Here is a 19,851-nt window from a genome sequence, read left to right as displayed (position 1 = left end):
AGAGAATTTTCTAGCTCTGGGGCTATGGTCATGATGGGAGGCCCCCAAAAGAAGTCCAGGGCAGCTCTCAGCAGGTGCACAACTGTAGGAATAACACGCAGCCTTCAAGGAAGGTACTATTTGTTTGGATATGTAAATCCTGGTACGGCTTTCGAAGAGTTAACCACATTTTTTTTACATTTTATCTTGATTCTGGGGTCAGTCTGTAGTTGGAATCTACTCACCCGAATTAACTGGCCAGTGGTACAATTACACATTCAAGCCGTCAACTGGGAAAGTAACAGTCCTTGCTTCTTACGCCAAATGGTGTCATTTGAGGAATTCCAAACAGCCTTCAGGACATAGTTTTTCTTTTCTGGCTCTGTCTTCTATGAGGGAATTGCTCCCTTTAATCCCTGAACTTGTTTCTCATGCCCTGATACTGCATTCAACCCCGGTTCGTGTCCATGCTATGCTCGAAATAGTGGCAAGCCCATCCCACCCTTTCCGTGTCTTCTGTCCGTCTCTTAGGGAACCTCCTGCCTTCCTCACCTGCGTTACTCAGGGCCCGTTGGCCCCTTCAGCCTCTTCTCTGATTCTCCAGCTTCCAGTCTTCTCCCTCTTTCACTCTCTGTGTATCAGTGGATCTTTATGAAAGGCAAATTCGTTCAAATCATTCTTCTGCTTCAAATATTTAACTTTGTGCCTTTACAATGTGGCTCCCATCTACCTGTCAGCTCACGTCCCCACCTCCCCCCACTCAGCCTGCTTTTTTGGGACTGCAACCGGGAAAGATTTTAATAGAGCTCCAGAGAGGAGAGGGGCACCCACGTGTGCTGCCATTTCTACCCCCATTTCCCGAGACTCAGTTTCTTACCATACCAATTTGGGAACCCCAGAATGTGCTATCTGCTCTCCTCCCCAGCCTGTTATTTCCTGTGCTTGAACTCCCCTTTCCTCCTCTTCTAGGAGACTTTGCATGCTTTCTCTCCTCAGCAACTATAACTACCCTGACCATTGTGGATAGCGGTTTTTTGATTGGTCACTAATCAGGAGGGCAGGGACCATCTGTGTCTTTCATTACAGGATGCCTGCATGGCGCACTCATGTTTGTGAATGGAATGGACCAACACATCTTGTCTTATCCCTAAATCAACATCTGATAACCTTTAGGACTATGTCACTGGTGAGGAGGATTTAATAAGTCAGATGTTCATAGCTGATGGAAAGTATTTGTAGCCTGATACTAAAATGCTGTTCACTTACTATTTTTTTTTCTCTGCCCAACTCCCTTCTCCCGGAGACTTTGTCTCACTCCCTTACTTCCTATAGGTCTCTGTTTGTTTTTTTTTTTAAAGATTTTATTTATTTATTTGACAGAGATCATAAGTAGACAGAGAGTCAGGCAGAGAGAAAGGAGGAAGCAGACTCCCTACAGAGCAAAGAGACCGATGCGGGGCTCGATCCCAGGACCCCGGGATCATGACCCGAGCCGAAGGCAGAGGCTTCAACCCACTGAGCCACCCAGGTGCCCCAAGGTCTGTGTATTTTGAATAGAAAGGCCTGATGACTTCCTGTAAAAGACCAATGACCCACTCCCAACAATCCCTATTTTCCTATATCTCGGTTACCCCACCCCTTCATACCTATTACCATCTGACATACATGTACTTACATGTGTATTCCTTTACGGTCTACTTGTTACCATTAGGATACAAATTTTCTTTTATTATTATTATTATTATATTTATTTATTTGACAGAGAGAGATCACAGGTAGGCAGAGAGGCAAGCAGAGAGAGAAGGGTGGTGGGGGGAGCAGGCTTCCTGCTGAGCAGAGAGCCTGATGCGGGGCTAGATCCCAGGAACCTGAGATCATGACCTGAGCTGAAGGCAGAGGCTTAACCGCTGAGCCACCCAGGTGCCCTGGGATACAAATTTTCTAAGGGCGAGAATTTTTACATTTTATCCCCTGCTGCATCCCCAGCGTCCCCACAGTGCCCGCCCCTGCCACATAGTAGGGGCTGTATGTATGTGTTCAAAGAATGAATATGCACAGAGAGCAACAGCACGTGTCTTTGGAGGATGGCGCTGTGCATTTCAGTGTCAACGTGCTAGAATGAATGAAATACCAGCTTGCATGCGGGAACAGTGGCAAGCTAGGGTCATAGGATGGTGTAGAGAGTTCCAAGAATGAAAACAGCCTCTTTCGGCCTCAAACAATATGAAAAATGTATTTAAAAAAAAAAAAGTTATCACCCTGTGTCTGGAATACTAATAATGTATGTGAAGAAACAAGATCAGAGCAAACAAAGAAAAGTGAATTCTAATAAATCAGAAAGAGAGAGAGAGAGAGAGAAAGAAAGTGAGAGGCTCGGCCACACCAACCTTTAGATGCCACCAGCGGATCTTCCGTGTTTGCTATAAATTCTGTAAGTCAAGTGCACTGACCTATGAGAAGAGACAATGGCAAAGACAAACTGAAAGCTGGGGCTTTATTTTAAGAAGAAACCCCAGGGGTTATGGGCAATTTCACTGAGATTCAGCTCAGTCTCACAGGAGCTTTGAGCTGCCAATTCGTGGGCCCGAGTCTGTCTTGGCTTTCCCTCCACCTGTCCACTGGGCTCAGGGCAAGCTGCTCCCTCCTTCTGGGCCTGGGCCTCCACCAGCAGGGGAACTCGGGAGCTGCAGAAAACCCACCTCCAAGGTCTCGTCCACCTATAAAGTTCTGCAATCCCGAGTCTTGATAGGGTTTTCAATTTGTCCTCATTAATGCAGAGATTCAATTAACCAGGACAGTAAATTCCCTGAGCATTCTGCTTAATTGGATTTTTACTAAAATAGCCTCAAATTTTGTTTACTGCATTAAAGAAAAAAAAAGTTGGTTTTTTTTTGTATTATTTTACATTGGCCATCCCCTGAGCCGGAACACCCTCCCCTCTACTCTGGACGAGCCTGGGCATCGCTCCCTTGGGCATTATGGTCAGTGGAGGAAGCAGAGGAAGAGGCAGGTGCAGAGAGAACGCAGAGCGACCACGGAATCACTCCTACTGCTGGTCTGCAGTTTGGGAGTCAGGATTGGGCTGGAGATGGGGGGTGCTTTACACAGGACGTGATAGAAATGTTTGGGTTTAGATTTGACTGTGCTTTCTCGGTGCGTGAAAATGATGCAATGAGTTCGTTGTGAAAGTGGCTGGGAAACGCACCGGCTTGAGCTGTCATTTGGGGCTGGGGGGAGGGGCCCCCGGAGAGGAGTCAAAATGTTGTGGTGGGAAAGAACCAAGTTGTTTTCCCCTTGTGCCCTGAGGAGTCTGGCTCATATGGTAGATCATTTACCCCAGGTATTTTTTATCTTTCCCTTCCAGTCAAATAACCTGTGAGGCTCATGAGAGGGCCTCCTTGTCCCCATGGATCCTGAAGTCCCTTTACCTCGTATGGCATGCAGGCTGGGGCTTTATGAACAGTGTCCTCTCAGCTACTGTTAGCTTTGTATTTGTGAGACCTGCCTGTCTGGGCGTGAAGGCGGCCACCATGCTAACTCGCTCACCATAAGGGGACGTGTGGGGACAGAATTCTGAGAACCGCTTGGTGAAGACCAAATTCTAAATGACCAGGTGGCTTTAGAGAACTGGCTTAGCCTCTCTGGACCCCTGCTTTCTCTCTCTCTTTTTTTTTTTTTTTTTTTTTAAGATTTTATTTATTTACTTGACAGACAAAGATCATGAGTAGGCAGAGAGGCAGGCGGGGGTGGGGAGGGAAGCAGGCTCCCCACCGAGCAGGAAGCCAGATGTGGGGCTCCATCCCAGGAACCTGAGATTATGACCTGAGCCAAAGGCAGAGGCTTTAACCCACTGAGCCACGCAAGTGCCCCTGACATTCTATTTTTTATATTTTCTGAGTTCCCTTCATTTTGTCTAGCTTAAATTTTGAGTAACTGGGAGATAAAATTCAAGTCCAAGTCCCACCATACTTATACCTGATGTGTACCAGGTATTTTCCCAGATGTCAAGGGATGAATCCTCAAGCAGGTATTATTACCCCCAATAAAGATGCAATTTAAGAGCAGACCGAAGGTCATGGAGTATAAATGTTTGATCACCACCATTGAATTACAGCTGTGGTTTGAATCCAGGCCTTCTGATTCCAAGGCTAGTGCTCTTTCTACTCTCAGCTTTTGTTAACTTACAGATTATTTGACTTATTTAATAGTGTTTTCAGTCAGGGCTTGAAGTTGAGAGTGAGGAAATGAGTGTTATTCTTTTTCAGCTCCTGTAAAACATGTCCTCTCAGATACACGCTCATCTCTTCTTTCAATTACGGGAGGAAGAGAAAGCAAGGAGAGGGGGGAATGAAGATAATGCGGTTGACTCTCAAGTGGGAGAAGGAAACATAACTCCCAGGAGAAGCCCAATTTTCTCTTCTAACCCCTAGTTTCCAGCTTCGACATCATTGGTCCCCAGCTGAGATGACCAGTCCTGAGCCAAAAAATATCATTCAGTAAATATCATTCACACATCACTGTCAATGGCTAGCACTCCATGATCTTGGTCCTCTCTACCATGCCCTGTAGCCATGGCACTGCTTGGGGGCTGGGCATAGAGAAGCAGAAAGGAAGAAAGAAAAAAACAACAAACTGGTACGCTTTGCTCTCTGTCTCTGAGCACGAGGATTCCCTTTTGTCCCACCTCCCCCCCCCAACCCCCCCTGGAGTACTCACAGTCTGTGCCCCACTGTCTTCTGGGATTTGAGCTGCTCCAAGTGCAGGCAGAGAGACGGCTATTGGAGGAAAAACTACTGGCAAACTCACCCCTAGGTTCATGGTGCTTTGATCCCCGTCTTTTCCCCAGGTTCATTGGCTACGGTTTACTTCTCAGAGTTCTCAAACACCTGCTCCACGCTTGTGGCAGGAGAGACAGAGTCATCCCAATCTGAGTCAAGAGAGGTGGGCTTTCCTGCTCCCCTGCATTCACTGGCTAAGGGACTTGGAGTCGGGGTTAAGTGGCCAGCCACTTTCAGCTCTTCTGGCTGTGGGCAAAGGGGGTTTCCGCAGCCCGGGAGCAGCCCTGGAAAGAGAGAAAACACGGAAGGGAGGGGATGGAAGCCATCAGAAGAGACTCGAGAGAACCTTGGAGGAGGGGCATGCCAGTTTGGGCAGATCCCAGAGCAGACTGTGACCAGGTGACCCAAGGACACACAGGGTGCTCATCTACGGGTGAGGTGGGGGAACCCTGTTCTGATCCATCCACTCCAGACACCACAACCATGACTTAATTGTGCTCTGTGTCCACCTTCAGGTTGAATTGAGACAGATGAAATGCCCACAAAGGGCTTTCAATTTCTGTGGTAAAATGGTTTAAAAGCCCCCCTGGCTTTTAAAGCAATTATTTCTGGCTCAAATGTTCCCCAGGAGACGCCTGCTATTTCTTAGTGCTCTTTTGCTTTGAGCTTCTCCATCTCCTTATATCAACAGATCCCCGAGTGTCCCAGCCGCTGTCACACATTCTTCCTGGACCCTCCACATACATGTGGGTTATATTTGGATGCGGGGAAAGAGCCTTCCTGGTGGTGTCACACGGCTCCCTCAATGATGTACTACAGAGGAACCATCTGGTGAAGAGGACCTTGCACGCCTTGTGTGAGATCCGCGTCGAGACACGTGTGGTCATGAGCCAAGCAAAACCACCAAGCTGATCACTGAGCCGTGGTGGGAAAGATGGGAATGACACTTATGGCAGTATGGTGACCTCAGACCTCCCCTTTGCTTGGAATTTTTTGTTTGGTTTGGTCTGGGTTTTGGTTTGGTGTTTGTACCAACACAAATCCAAAGGACTGATACCTTCTTCAAATATATCCATGAAAACCAGCACTGCAGTCCAAAGGTTGATCTCAATTCCAGCTTTCCGAAGCTTCAGAGGGCTAAAGTATGCAGTGTTTATTTTCTTTCCAGACCTGGAAGCAATTCTAGCCAGCTTGGGCAAAAAGGAGAAAACCAAGAACGAGGCTAAATAATTGCATGGAAAGGGAAGGACACAGCCAAGCCCAGCACGGCAGAGCCATGAGTGTGGCCAGCTTCTCACTCATCTTCTTGTTCCTACTCCTTTTCTCCATACCTCGACTCAGTCCTCTTTCGTTACAGACCTGCTTCCTCCAGAGCTGGTAAAGAGGAAGGCTGACAGTCCTGGTGAATGGCATCATAGCTTCTGCATTGGAGATAGAGTGACCCCTTTCTTGGTTCCAGGATGGAAAGGTCTGGAAAGGTCTTTGATTATCCCAGCTTGCATGTCAGGGCTTGCCCCCGCCCCACTCCAACAAATCAACTGGGAGATAAGGTTCATGGAAGAACATGGAGGCTCCTAAGGTAGATGTGTGGGTGGGAAAGGGCAAACCATTCATTCATCCAGCCAGCCAGCCATCCATCCAGCCATCCAACCATCCATCCATCCAACAGAGTTTTGTTGAGCAAAACTTTGAGACTGAGTGAGGAGTCAGAGTCTGCACTGACTGGGGAGAGGAGACCTAGAGGTTGGGAAATGAAGGTGAAGAAAAAAGGCAATGGGCACCTCACGTTCAGCAAAGTCCCAGATGTAAGAAGAAATGAGATGCTTATGCCAGAACGTAGCTCAGCGGCTCCTTCCCAGCGGAGTCCTGCTCGGGGAAAACTGCTGGTCCCACGACAGACACAGTGTCTAATAGTGTAGTTGTTTCATGTTCTGGTGTGAGTTCCCTCACTCGTGGTCAAGCAGGGCCAGTTCAAGCTCCAGCAGTGGGGCTACAGACGACGCTTGGAGTAGCTGTGCCCGGGGAAATGCTTGCACATATTCTACAGGAGACATGTATGAGAATGTTCACAATAGCTTTGTTAGCTTATTGATTTATTTATTTTTAAAGATTTCATTTATTCACTTGAGAGAGTGCATGTGGGAGCACAGAAGCAGAGATGAGGGGTGGAGGGAGAGGGAGTCCTATGTGGGGCTCGATCCCAGGACCCCGGGATCATGACCTGAGCCAAAGGCAGACACTTAACCATCTGAGCCACCCAGATGCCCCAATAGCTTTGTTTGTAACTAAAAAAGGTAACAACCCAGATGTCCATAAACAAAAGAATTAAGAAGTGATCATGGTGTAATCAGACAGTGGAATCCTATGTAGCCCAGACAATGAATAAAATCCAGCTACATATATAAACGTGGATGAACTTCAAAAATATCGACCATGGAGTAAAAACAGCAAATTGAGGAGATTATCATTAGTATAGATTCATGAGATGAACTTAGAAACCAGGCACTAATAATATAATGGTTGGGGATCCCTTATAAATGGATTGAAACCTGGAAGAAAAGCTAGGGAGTGAATAATACATCTGTCAGGTCAGTGGCTTGCCCACCCCCTGCCCAGGGGTGGAGAGTGGATTGGAAAGGGACCCAGGAACAGAAGGAGCTTCAAGGTATTGGCCGTATTTTAGTCCTTAAGCTGGGTGGTAATGTGTGGGTTCTTGGCCTTACTATTACTCTTTAAACTGTACACATAGGTCATGTACACTCTTTTATAATTATGATTTATTGCACAGTGAAAATATTAAAAAATATATTTTGTCAAAGCTATAACTTCCCCCAACCCCACATCAATAACAGGTAGAAGTTAGTGCGGGTGAATGGTATAAGCCTCAAAGGAATGAGAACTTTTCCAAATGTGGTGCCTTGAAGATCTGGAAGGGCATCAGTGAGAGAGGAAGGTAAGCCACTCCCTGTCCACTTGCCGTGGGTACCAGCAGCTTGACTCAGGTGTGTCCCACTGTCCCAGGGACCTCCTGCTTACATGGCCTGGGGACCTCACCTTACCTACTTTACAACCCTTTCTTCCCCCACCACAATCCTCAGGATTTAGCCTGTTTTGCTTTCCTTTTCAAAGCTGCCCCAGAGTCCTCCTTTTCTCTGCATTCCTACAGCCACCAGCTGAGAAGGGTGCAAAAATCCTAACTTTTCCATTTTTTTAAATTCCCTTCCCACCCCACCCCCAAGCCCCAAACAAGTGCAAAGGTCCATTTGGAGTTAAAAGCGTGAAAGCCTGTTGGATAGTGCAGAAATCTTTTCTAATAGCACTCCCAAAGTTTGTTCACTCACCATCTGATTACCTTTTTAGGGAAGGTTTATCATTTGCCGGCTAAAGTTTATTTTACATTGTGCCTGGTTTGCAAACATATTCTTTGTTGACAGCTCTAGTTTGAAATGTTTGGCCTCACTTTGCTCTGGGTGAAACACATTGTCAAGTCTTTTTTAAACTGCTGGTCTTTCTGGCCCTGGACTCCAGCATCCAGTAACCTTAGAGACATAAAAGCTTTGAATTAGGAGGGACCCTGGACATCTCCCATTGGACTTCCCACCTGATGAAAGAATTTTTCCTGAAACATGCCAGATCACGGGCCTCTGAGAGCTTGCTTTTTAAGGGCATTGTTGAGAGTCCCATAAGTTACAAACTCCATATCAAACTTAGCATCCATTTTCACTTTGTCGTCAAGAGCCAGCAGTCAGCACGAGCATTTTCCAAGTTTTCTAATTAAATTAAATTGAACACAGACTCTTGCAAAACCGGTTTCCGAGACGCGGCAGGTCCTACACTGGTCACAGACACCTTTAATCTACTTCATATAATCATATCCTGGATTAGGAGGGACCAAGGAACAAGAGAGGAATTGGATCTATCCACACACTTGGAAATAGGGCAGAGAAGCCCGGGGATTTGGCTAATCTCTTGAGAGTCCTGCATGCATATTTCCCTCTGTCCCTTTGTCTCTGCTTCTAGCCTCCTTAAAGGTACAGAAACAAATGCGGACGGTGACTTTCCTCAAAAAGGAAACTCATCACTAGCCCCCAAGGAGGGGAGCAGTTCTGTGCTCTGTCATCCTTTACTAACCTCTGTCTTCCCAACCGCCTGAGTCCCTGGCTGCCTTTTCCCATTAAGCTGGGCCCACCCCAGTTTTTGAGCCCACCTCAGGGACAGTGTGATGTGTGTTACTAGTTGCCTCTTCCACCTGTCTCCCTACCTTCAGTTCTGCTCTGCCAGAGCCTGGAACCAAGCTGTGACCCCAGGTGCGGTCACTGTTAAGTGGGTTTGGGCCCTGAGCCATGCTGGGATGTTGGTGGCCCAGGTCCTTCAGGGTAAGGGAAGGAAGCCAGCCTGGAAAAGGCCAGAATTAACTAATGGGACAGCAGGGTTGTTCTATACCAGAATCCCAGTCTCGCACAAACTGGTGAGGGTTTCTGGGCTAAAGGAGGGAGCCGAAGATGTTCTTTAAAATTGGGGGGCAGGAAGCCCAAGCCTGGGTGGGGAGGGGACAGTTAAGGATGCTGACCCAGTCTGAACACAGAGCAGGCGAGATGCTGTGGGCATGGGAAGCACAGGCAAGGTTGAGAAATGCTGGGTGCGCCCTGGCTGGTGGAGCCCTGAGGGCCTCTGTGGCAGGAGGTCCGCTGACCTGGGGAACTGGACCCTTGACGGTGTTGCTGTCAGAGCCGGTGCAGGTGGGACTTGTGGGGCTGAGTTGTCAGGGACAGGGTCCAGCCCATGGGGCTCCAACCTGACCATTAGGGAGGCCAGGGTGCCCCTCCCCACCCCCCATCCCCAGGGAACCAGAGGTGGGAGCAGTGGTGGGTGGCTGACTGACAGGGAGCTGGATTAGGAAACACAGAGATCATGCAGCAGATTATAAAAGTGAAGCACACCTGTGTTCAGCAGTCAATACAATACCGGGTGGTTGGTGTTATGCCCGAGTTTTTGCGTCTGAGAGACCACCAAGGAACCAAGCACTGATGCAATCGCATGAGGGTTTATTTGACAAGCTTAAGCTTGGGCCCAAGTATACCTGACACAGTGGAGTAGGGACTTGGACCCCAAACCAGATTACAGTCAGAGTTTTTAAAGGCAGAGTAGGGGTGGACTTGATGGTGGGTGAGGACAAAGGGGATTATGGATGATGTACGTCTCTAAGGAATCAAGGTCTCCAGGACCTTGAGGGGCTAGCTATTGTTGGGAGAGAGGTTATTTATTACCAATAATAAAAATCTTCTCGTGAGACCCTTTAGATGTATATCAGTGCGCCATATGCTTGGGAATGATTCTTTTTTTATTTTTTAATTTTTTTTTTTAAGATTTTATTTATTTACTTGACAGAGATCACAAGTAGGCAGAGAGGCAGACAGAGAGAGAGAGGAGGAAGCAGACTCCCCACTGAGCAGAGAGCCTCTTGCGGGGCTCTATCCCAAGACCCTGGGATCATGACCTGAGCTGAAGGCAGAGGCTTTAACCACTGAGCCACCCAGGCGCCCCTTGGGAATGATTCTTGACACTATCTTGGAGGTTTAGAGATAAAGGAATTGTTAAAGTAGACTTACAGGATCCTGGTCGGACCTGTTGAGGTAGGGGGTTGGTCAGGCTAGGATTGTCCTTAGCAAAATCTCAAGGTGAGGGCAGTTAAGTCCCCAGGGGAGAGCCACTCTGTCTGTTTCAAGGGCTTGTCAGTAGGTGAGGAATTTTAATGATTTTCTTCTGCCTCTGTTTCCCACATCAGCTAAACTCGAAGTGGGATGGCCTTAATTTTCTCAGCCTCCACATTTCCCCCTGAGCAATTTTGACCCTTAAATCTTTAAGGTTGTTGAAGGTGGAAGGTCTCATCTTCTGTAACTTCTTTCTGCTGAATAGGGTTGTAGAGTTGTCCCTACCTACTCGGGTCAACACTGGTCAGTTGGAGAATGTGTAGAGGAGTTATGAAAGACAGAGGCAGCTGAGCCCAGGGGGTTAAATCAATCATTAAAGGAGAGAGGGACTGTTTAAAGTGCTAACCTGAGTAGGTCAGAGCCCAAGAAATATTTTGTGATAATCTGGAACATCAAGATGGCTGCACTTATGTCAGGGCTAGACTCGAGGCGGGTACAGCCTTGTTTTTCTTGGCTTCCACAGTTGGCATGGGGGGGGGGGGAGGGAAAGTCAATGCTGGGGGAGGGAAGGATGAGAGTTTGGCACAGATGCCCTTCTCTGGGCATTGTCTCCCAGGCCAGTGGGACAGTCAGCAGGCAGAGACCGAAGGGGTCATTTTCACAGGGTCTCAGGGAGACAGAGGCCATAGCTGTGTGCTTTGGGTTTAAAGCTAACTCCCAGGGACACCGAGTGGAGGGGAGGCATCTTCCTCACGCCCACCTGTGCAGCAACGCATCTTTCTCGAGTGTTGAGGCTAGCAGAAAGCATAACTGCATGTTGGTCCCTGCCCCCTTGATGTCATGGAAACAGCGCCTTTGGTAAGGATACAGATGTATTCCCAGAGGGCAGCCTGAGAACACATGAGTCTCCTTCGAAGGCTCTGGAACACCAGAGAATCATTGGTGGGGCTAAAGGGCCTGCATCATGTAGGTGGAGGCAGGAGCCACTGACGTTCCAGATACACCTGTGCCTTTCACCTGGTGGGTACCCAGAGCCCAGGGAGACCTAGAAACACTCAGATCAGGGAGCAGAGCTGATGCTCCTAAACGCTAGATAAAGCAATGCAGCATTTTAATTTTCACCTTAACAGCTTTGACAAATTCCCTCCTTCTTTTAGATTCATAGAGCTTTTTTTCCTTTTTTTTTAAAATTTTTTATTTATTTGTTTTATTGAGAGTGAGAGAGAATGGGAGAGAAAGAGAACATGAGAGGGAAGTGGTCAGAGGGAGAAGCAGACTCCCTGCCAAGCAGGGAGCCCAATGCGGGACTCGATCCCAAAACTCCAGGATCATGACCTAAGCCGAAGGCAGTCACTTAACCAACTGAGCCACCCAGGCACACCAGATTCATAGAGCTTTTAGGAGTCTGTAATCATCCTATTTTTCTTCCGTTATTCCAAGGGTCAGCATGCTTTTTTTTTTTTTTCATTTTTTCTTTTTTGGTAAAATGCCAGATAGTAAATATTTGCAGATTTGTGGGTCATCCAGTCTCTGTTACAGCCACTCAGCTCTGCCACTGGAGTGCGGAGGCAGCCTCTGGACGCTATGTCAATCGTGAATGGGACTGTGTTCCAATGAAACTTTACTTGTGGACACTGAAATTGGAACTCCATATAATTTTTTACAAGTTACAAAATGTCCGCCTTCTAATCGTTTCACTAATTCAAAAATGTAAAAAGCGTTTTTAACTCATAGGGTCCAAAGACAGGCTGTGGCCATAACACTATTTAATCCCTATGATGGTGGGAACTGGCTCATGATCGGGTCCCCAGTGCCTGGCACAGGGTCTGACCTCTAGTAGGTGCTCAATAAGTATTTGTTGGAGGAGTGAACTCCTCTACTTTACATACAAGAAAATCACGGCTCAAAGAGATTAATCGACTCTCTCAAGTGTGCGGTGAGCACTCAGACTCATGAGACGTTTGGCTGGTTGGTTGCAGAGTTGGGTGGTTTTTCTATATTCTGTGCTCATTCCACTAAATCACAGCTTTAATCTTTGCCAAAATAAAATTTATATATAATTAGTATATATTTATATATAATAAGTATATATAAAATATTTTATATATAAATAAATATATATTATATATTACATATATTTTTTGCTACATGGAAGTTCACAGAGTTTGGAAACTTTACTGGAACAGTAAACTAACCTGATAGATCCTGCAGTGTCGCCTTTCAACATGGTCAAGTTGCAGAAACTTGACTTCAATTCCTCAGCCTTTTTCTTTTTTTAAAGTCTGGGGACCATGCCATAGCTAGCCTATCCTGGAAGATGGCTGTGAAGGATAACCATATTAAAAAGTCCCCAGGAGACCTGAGCCATATGTATATTCTTCAGACTGGGCATTTTCTTAGAATCACCCTGATGTTTTTGTTGGTGGTGTTTTCAACAATGGCTCTGTGTGAGCAGGGGGCTACACGCCCTAGAAAAATCTAGTCCCCCGTGGAAAAACTGGTTCTCCCTCAAAGTTAGTCTAAGTGAGTCTTTATCTGCACCCCCATCTCTGTCAACTCTTGCACTGTTTCAACTGAAGTCTCTATCTTGATTACTATACTTTCTTTTTTTCTCACTCCCAGGACTGGCTCCCACGCTCCTCATTGGCCTCAAGAAGGCCCAGCTTCGCGGGGGGTGTGGTTAACCACATTACCACATTAACAACATTCCACGCAGGTCAGGACACGTGCTCCTTTCCTGAAGACCTGCGCCCAGGTTTCGTTCTCAGCCAGTGGTTTGGGTGGATTGGTATCCTGCAGGCTCTACTGGGGCTCTGGCCAGGGGCTGGGCACCACCGTGATGCCTCCTGTGGGTGCTGTTCTGTGCTGAGAAGCAGGGGGCAGCAGCAGAAAAGAGACCAGAGTGAAAAGCTCTCGCCCCCGTACATCCCTATTTGCCAGAAACTCGCCCAGCCCAAGGGAGTGGCATCTCAGGGTGGGCATTGGACAGCGCTCCCTGAATACTCTCCTTCAGAGGCCTCCACCTGACCGGTATTGATTGTCCTCCTAGGAGGAAGCATCATTTCCATCCCCCGTTTTTGTTTTTTATTTTTAATAAAAGTAATATACACTCAGGGTGGAAAGTTTGAACATACTGATGAGCATAATGAAAATAAAATCTACCTATAATCACTCTAGGCAGAGGTAACCACTAGCAAACACTGTAGAATAGATCCCTTAAGTCATTTTATATTTATAATTTTCTAAAGATACTACATCATATCATATCACCTGTTTGTCACCTGATTTACATTCTGTCACCTGGTAATACAACATGAGCACATTTCCATGTCATTAAGTATCTTTCTACAATATGATTTTTCACTGTTATTTTGGGTTCCATGGTAAATGTGGCACAGTATACTTAATAAACATTGATTGTTCAACATTGAGATTTTTTCTGGTTTTTCATGCTGAGATGAACACCCTTAGTTATAAATGCTTTTATGCATCTCTTGCTGCTTCCTTAGGATTTATTTCTATAAGTGGAATTAATTAGGTCAAAGGCTGTGCACATTTTTAAAGCCCAGATTGCCTTCTAGAGATGATCCAATTTTTGTTTCTACCAATAGCGCAAAAAGTCTGTGTTCCCCGGTGCCTGCCAACATATTTTGGATATTTAATAACTTTTAATTTGATGGGTGGAAAACAGTATTTCATGATTGCTTTCTTTTCTTAGACAACTGAATTCATCACTGTGTTCTTTAGCTATTTGAACACAAGCAGGATTCCTCTTGGAAGGTGGGAATGTGCTCTGGTACCCAGCAGCAGGGGTTGTTTGAATAAAGTAACATTGAGCGGATGTGCAGCATACAAATGAGAAGCAAAGAGAGAATGAGGGAGAGGGTGGTGACCTTCTAGAACAGTCTCTAGTTATTTAAAGAAAACTCTCTTAACATGTGGGTGAGGGTAGTGAGTTTAAGGTGGTGATGTTCTCATTTCTTTTTCTTTTTTCTTTTTTTTCAATCTCAAGTTTGTTTCTGAGTAGGTAATATCATCACATAGACAGAAATTCAAAAGATATAAAAGGGTGCACAGGGAGAAGGTCTTCACCCATGACCCAGCCAACGAAGTTGCTCCTCCCTGGAGGCAATTGTATTAACAGTTTCTACATATCTCACAACAGCCTTGGTCCCTGGACTAGCAGCAAAATAATCACTGGGGAACTTGTTAGAAATGCAAATTCTCATACCCCACCCCAAATGTACTGAAGAAGAAATTTTGTATGTTGGGGGGAGGCCCAGAAATCTGTGTTTTAACAAACCCCCTTGGTAATTCTTTTTTTTTTTTAATCATTTTTTAAAAAATTTATTTTCAGCATAACAGTATTCATTGTTTTTGTACCACACCCAGTGCTCCATGCAATCCGTGCCCTCTCTAATACCCACCACCTGGTTGCCCCAACCTCCCACCCCCCCACCTCTTCAAACCCTTCAGATTGTTTTTCAGAGTCCATAGTCTCTTATGGTTCACCTCCCCTTCCAATTTCCCCCAACTCCCTTCCCCTCTCCATCTCCCCATGTCCTCCATGCTATTTGTTATGTTCCACTTGGTGATTCTGGTGAATGCTGAAGTTTATGAACTGGTGCTGAGGATCTACTATATATAGTAATCTTCAGTATTCAATATATATATATATATATATATTTTTAAAGATTTTATTTATTTATTTGACAGACAGAGATCACAAGTAACCAGAGAGGCAGGCAGAGAGAGCGGAGGAAGCAGGCACCCTGCCGAGCAGAAAGTCCAGTGCGGGGCTCGATCCCAGAATGCTGGGATCATGACTTGAGCTGAAGGCAGAGGCTTTAACCCACAGAGCCACCCAGGAGCCCCAAGATATGGTGCTTTCTTCAAGGGAGGGCCATATTTGGTGAAGGCTGGTAACAAGAGAAAGGAGTGAGCAAAACAGGTTTAGAGTGAAGGGATTTCTTTTTTGAGGTGAAATTCACATAAATTCAGTGAACTGTTTTAAAGCACACAATTCAGTGGCATTTATTCCATCTACAATGTTGTGCAACTGCCCTCTCCTTCTAGGTGTGAGGGAAACTTGCTCACTTTGAAGTAAAGATTCCTGGAGAAGAGGACTTGGTAGAGCTAAGGGTGGAGTATGAGGCCAGGCACCAGAGAAGTGGAACCGGGCAGGTAAGAGCAGGGCGGGTACCTCATGGCAGGGGGTGCTAAGGTGGTCAGGGAATCAGAGGTGATGGAAGACCCAAGAAGAACCACACAGGAGGCTGGTGAGGTGAAGGCCGAGATGAATTGCTGCTGGAACTCGTGGATAGGTGGGGAGAAGGACCAGGTCAACTGAGAACCAAACGTACAGGTGGGCGCGGAGCACTAAGGAACGTGCACACACACTGTGCGGAGTTGGAGAGGCTTTATTGCAGCATTCCTAGTGGGGCAGTTAGTGTGGCAGCCGTACTGCCCTCCCAGGACCAGTTTCAATCCGGAAGAAAGGGAGCACAAGGGCGTTATTCCCTCCCACGCCTCTCTGTCATCCAGGAGCCCCGGAAGCTCCGTGGCAGATTACTCCTTACATCTCATTGGCCAGAACTGGGTCACATGCTTACCGTTAGACCAATCACCATTCACTCCGGAGGCCCAGCCCATTGTCTCTCGGACAAAGCGCACGTTCTGTTAACAAGGCAAAGAAGTGAATGGCGATGGGTCGGTAACCACCAGTCTCCGCTGCAGATCTCTGGCGTCCCTCCTGGTCAGTGAGTCGAGGGGAGAAGGAAAGAAGAATAGGAATTTATCATGGAACTGGGGAGATGGGACCAAAAGGAAATATACACAAGGACATAGATAATAAAGAATAGGAAAACAAAGGCAACCGAAGAACGAAGGCGTGAAGTGCCCCCGAGTCACTGTGGTATGGGAGTTTGAATATTTAATCTGACGTTTATTGAGCCGCGTGACCTTGCCGAGTCTCTGAACCTAAGCCCATACTCTCATGTGAAAAGGGGACTGTAAGATTTTACTCTTAGAAACTAATTGCAGTAAGTGCTAGTAAGAGGGCGTTTGGCCAGGAGAACTAAGTATATCAACGAAGTAGACATTTGTCTTACTTTTTTGATCACTTCATCATTTGAGGAATGTGACCCCACCATCCCACAGGAGATGATCAGCTACTTGCTTTCCCAGGCTGTCTTGCTGTCAAGGAGCCGGCGTTGGAGCCGGTTGTAGCCAATACGACACCCTCCCTGCAGACTCTGAAGTTAATTGTGTAAGGAGTAAGTGCTGTGTGAACCCGTTTAAGCGAGAGCTGCAGCAGCCTGGTCCACTTTCTCAGGTGGTGTGGATGAGCTGCCCAGGGCAGCGTCAGTGCCCAGTGCTGGGCATGTTGATTGGGGTGGGGGTGAACTGAGTGTCTGAACACAGGAGTGGCAAAAATGGGGGGGTCTCTCTGGGACCACTTTTGTGGTGTGATTTAGGGTGATGTTCTAGCTGCTTCTAGGCTTATTTTCTCTAAGCATTCCAGAAAGTCTGTGAACTGCCTAACATTCTTCGATAAATATTTTTTCTACTTAAATTAGGCAGTTTGGATTTCTGTTTTTTAACTAAGAACTGTGACTTCTTGAGCCTCATCTCCCAGTGAAAATAAGAAAGTGGGGTGCCAGCCATTTTCCAGGGAGATCAAACCTTGGGCCAGGACTGACTCCTTGATGGAAGCAAGTCTAACTGGGAGAAAGAGGAGGAGAGCAGGGTCTGGCTTTTTTTTTTTTTTTTTTTTTTTTGAACCAGTTTGGACTTAAGAAACAGAAGAAAACACCACTTATTCTGAAACTTTGAATCAGGCAGAGTGACTCTTCCACTAACACAGTGTTGGTTAAAACACTCTCTGGGAGAGCAGAGAAGGCAGAGAGTGACCCTACCTATCTGTGGAGAGGACACTTATGTTCCCTCAGAGACCAACGTTCCCTGGTAGGGTTGGCTTGGGGGCTGTAATTCATGCAAAGCACTTGGGTAGGCCTTGATTCAAACAAATACGTGCCTATGTGCCACCCACTGCTCTAGGTACTGAGAATCCAGTGAATAAGGGAGACAAAAATCCAGCCTTCTTGGAGCTTACAACCTAGTGGGAGAGACACTAAACACATAGATAAAAAATAATGTCAAAAGGTATTAAGTTCGGCAGAGAAAAATAAAGCAGGGACAGGAGCTAGGGGCTCCTGGCGGGGGGTAGGGGTGCGCAGGGCACGGGGATATAAATATAAATTGTATATTTAATTAGTGTGTCTAAGAAGGCTTCACTAAGTTGGGGGTCTGAAGGGAGTGAGGGACTTGGTAATGGGATCACTTACTACTCTAGGGGTGTTTCCCATGGCTGTCCTCTCCCACCCTCCCCTCCTCCCCTCTGAGAACACCTGTCAGAAACAAGCTTAATTGTGAGGACTACGGGCAGAATATCTGAAGGGAAACTCCGGACTGTGTGGGTGATTCGTGCTCTGGTGAGTGGAGGTTAGGAGCTTCCTAGGGTGCCCTGGGCCACCAAGCTGAATGGGCTTGGCTGGGCAGGGCTTCCCAGAGGAAATTACTTCTACAAATGGGACGGGCAGCCACCCAGTCCTTCTCACTTGGCTGGCAAAACCTTGTTTATGGGCTTTGGGGCTTTACTGAAGGCAGACCCCCTTCCTGATAAGAGAGGAAGTCCCATTCTTTGCATGGGAGTGTTTCCTCCCCAAGCAGTGAATCTACACACGGCAGAGAGAAACCATGCTCTGGCTTACTGCTCTGTTAAATATAAACAAACCAAGCCCCACTCTGGATTCTCCATCTGGTTCTGAGTCCCCCAGAGTCTTTACAAGGCAGGCTGAGCCTTTTGCTTCCTTTCCAACCAGACCAAACTTCTCTTTTGACTATAACCACCCTGGGCTATAATAACCGGCTCATTTTCATCCACCCCCCCATCCCTCCTCCCCTTCCCTTCCCCAAGCGCTCATTATCATCATGATTCCTAGGAGACCGGAAGGGAGAAGCACAGTAGCTTTCCCTGGAATGCCAATGAAAGAGGAGAAAGAGAACTGTTGGGTTATTGGGTCTTGCAGCTTTTTATTGCTAAGGGACTCTGTGGCTTAGAAACTCTGCATTGTAGGTTTTGTTGTTATCAGGAGTGAAGCTTTTTACACCCCGCTGTGCATGGGAACACGATCTGACCTATAGTACAACAAATCCAAAGTACCAAACAGCGATTTGTAACAAGATTTTAATGTATTTTCTCTCATTATCCAAGAGGAACCTTCCCCATGAGTGCTTGCTCTGCTCAGAGTCTGTGGCAGGGGCCAGAAGGAAGTCCAGGGAAAGAATATACCCCTGGATATGTCTTCTACTACATTACAGAGACTAATTTAATGTCTTCCCAGCCAAAGTTCTTCATTTCTTTGCCTTGGCTCATGATTATTGCTGGGGGACTTGTGGCTTTTGAGAGCCTTTTGAAGGGAACAGAAATTGAGATGCAAATTAGTGGGATGTATCTTTTTTTTTGCTATGCAAAATTCCTGTATGCAATCTAATCTGGTCCTGCAAAGCAGCAAGATCTAAAGATTTTGGATTTAATGCCTTTAAAAGTGATCGGTGGCAGGAATCGGGAATCAGTAAATATTAAACCCATGTCTCTCCCGTCTTAGACTCTACACTTCCTGGATACTGACACCCATAAGCGGCAGAAGTCATATTCAGCTGGTCAGTTGAAAAAAATATCCATGCATCCATGCACAAATATTTATTAACTGTCTAAAAACGTAGACTCTGCTGTCCACTGGGGCATAATCTGTGTCCTCAAAGAGCTCTGACATTTTAGTGGCAGCAGCAGGCAGGCAACCAAGAGAGAGTGAAGGACTAAATCGAGGAGGAGAGGTGTGAGAATTTTAAAAGCAAGTGGTTCCTTTCTTGATCTTCCTGGTCAACAGATAATAGCTGTCAGTGGGGTATTGAGCCCCTCCCATGCCAGACCAACAGCGCATTCGCCAGACCAACTGCATTCGTGGGCCACTTGTCGAGTAATGGTTCTGTGCTACCCATGGGCGACACTCTTTACATATGCTCTCATTCAGATGTCACATGGGTTATATGAGGTAAGTATTATTGACTTCATTCTACAGATGAGAAAACTGAGACTTGGAGAAATTAAGTAATTTACCCAGGATCACATTGCTCGTAGTAGCAGAAGTGATATTTACAACTGGATCCGAGACTGAGTTCTGAGGATTAGTCCTTGCTGACCTAATTCTTCATTATTGCAGACACAGTCACAGTCAAGAACACGACTGATGAATGGCTATAGGTCTCAGGAGCCAGAGCACAAGGACCTGAGAATTAGAACCACCTCTAACGCACAGGAGTGAAATGCCTGTTCGTTACACTCACTCAGAATACAGTGACCGTTCAGACTTTGATGTTTG

Source organism: Lontra canadensis, unplaced genomic scaffold (genome assembly GCF_010015895.1).
Source record: "Lontra canadensis isolate GAN:19392208 unplaced genomic scaffold, GSC_riverotter_1.0 scaffold78, whole genome shotgun sequence".
NCBI classification, from domain to species: domain Eukaryota; kingdom Metazoa; phylum Chordata; class Mammalia; order Carnivora; family Mustelidae; genus Lontra; species Lontra canadensis.
Note: the sequence above shows the minus strand (reverse complement) of the source record.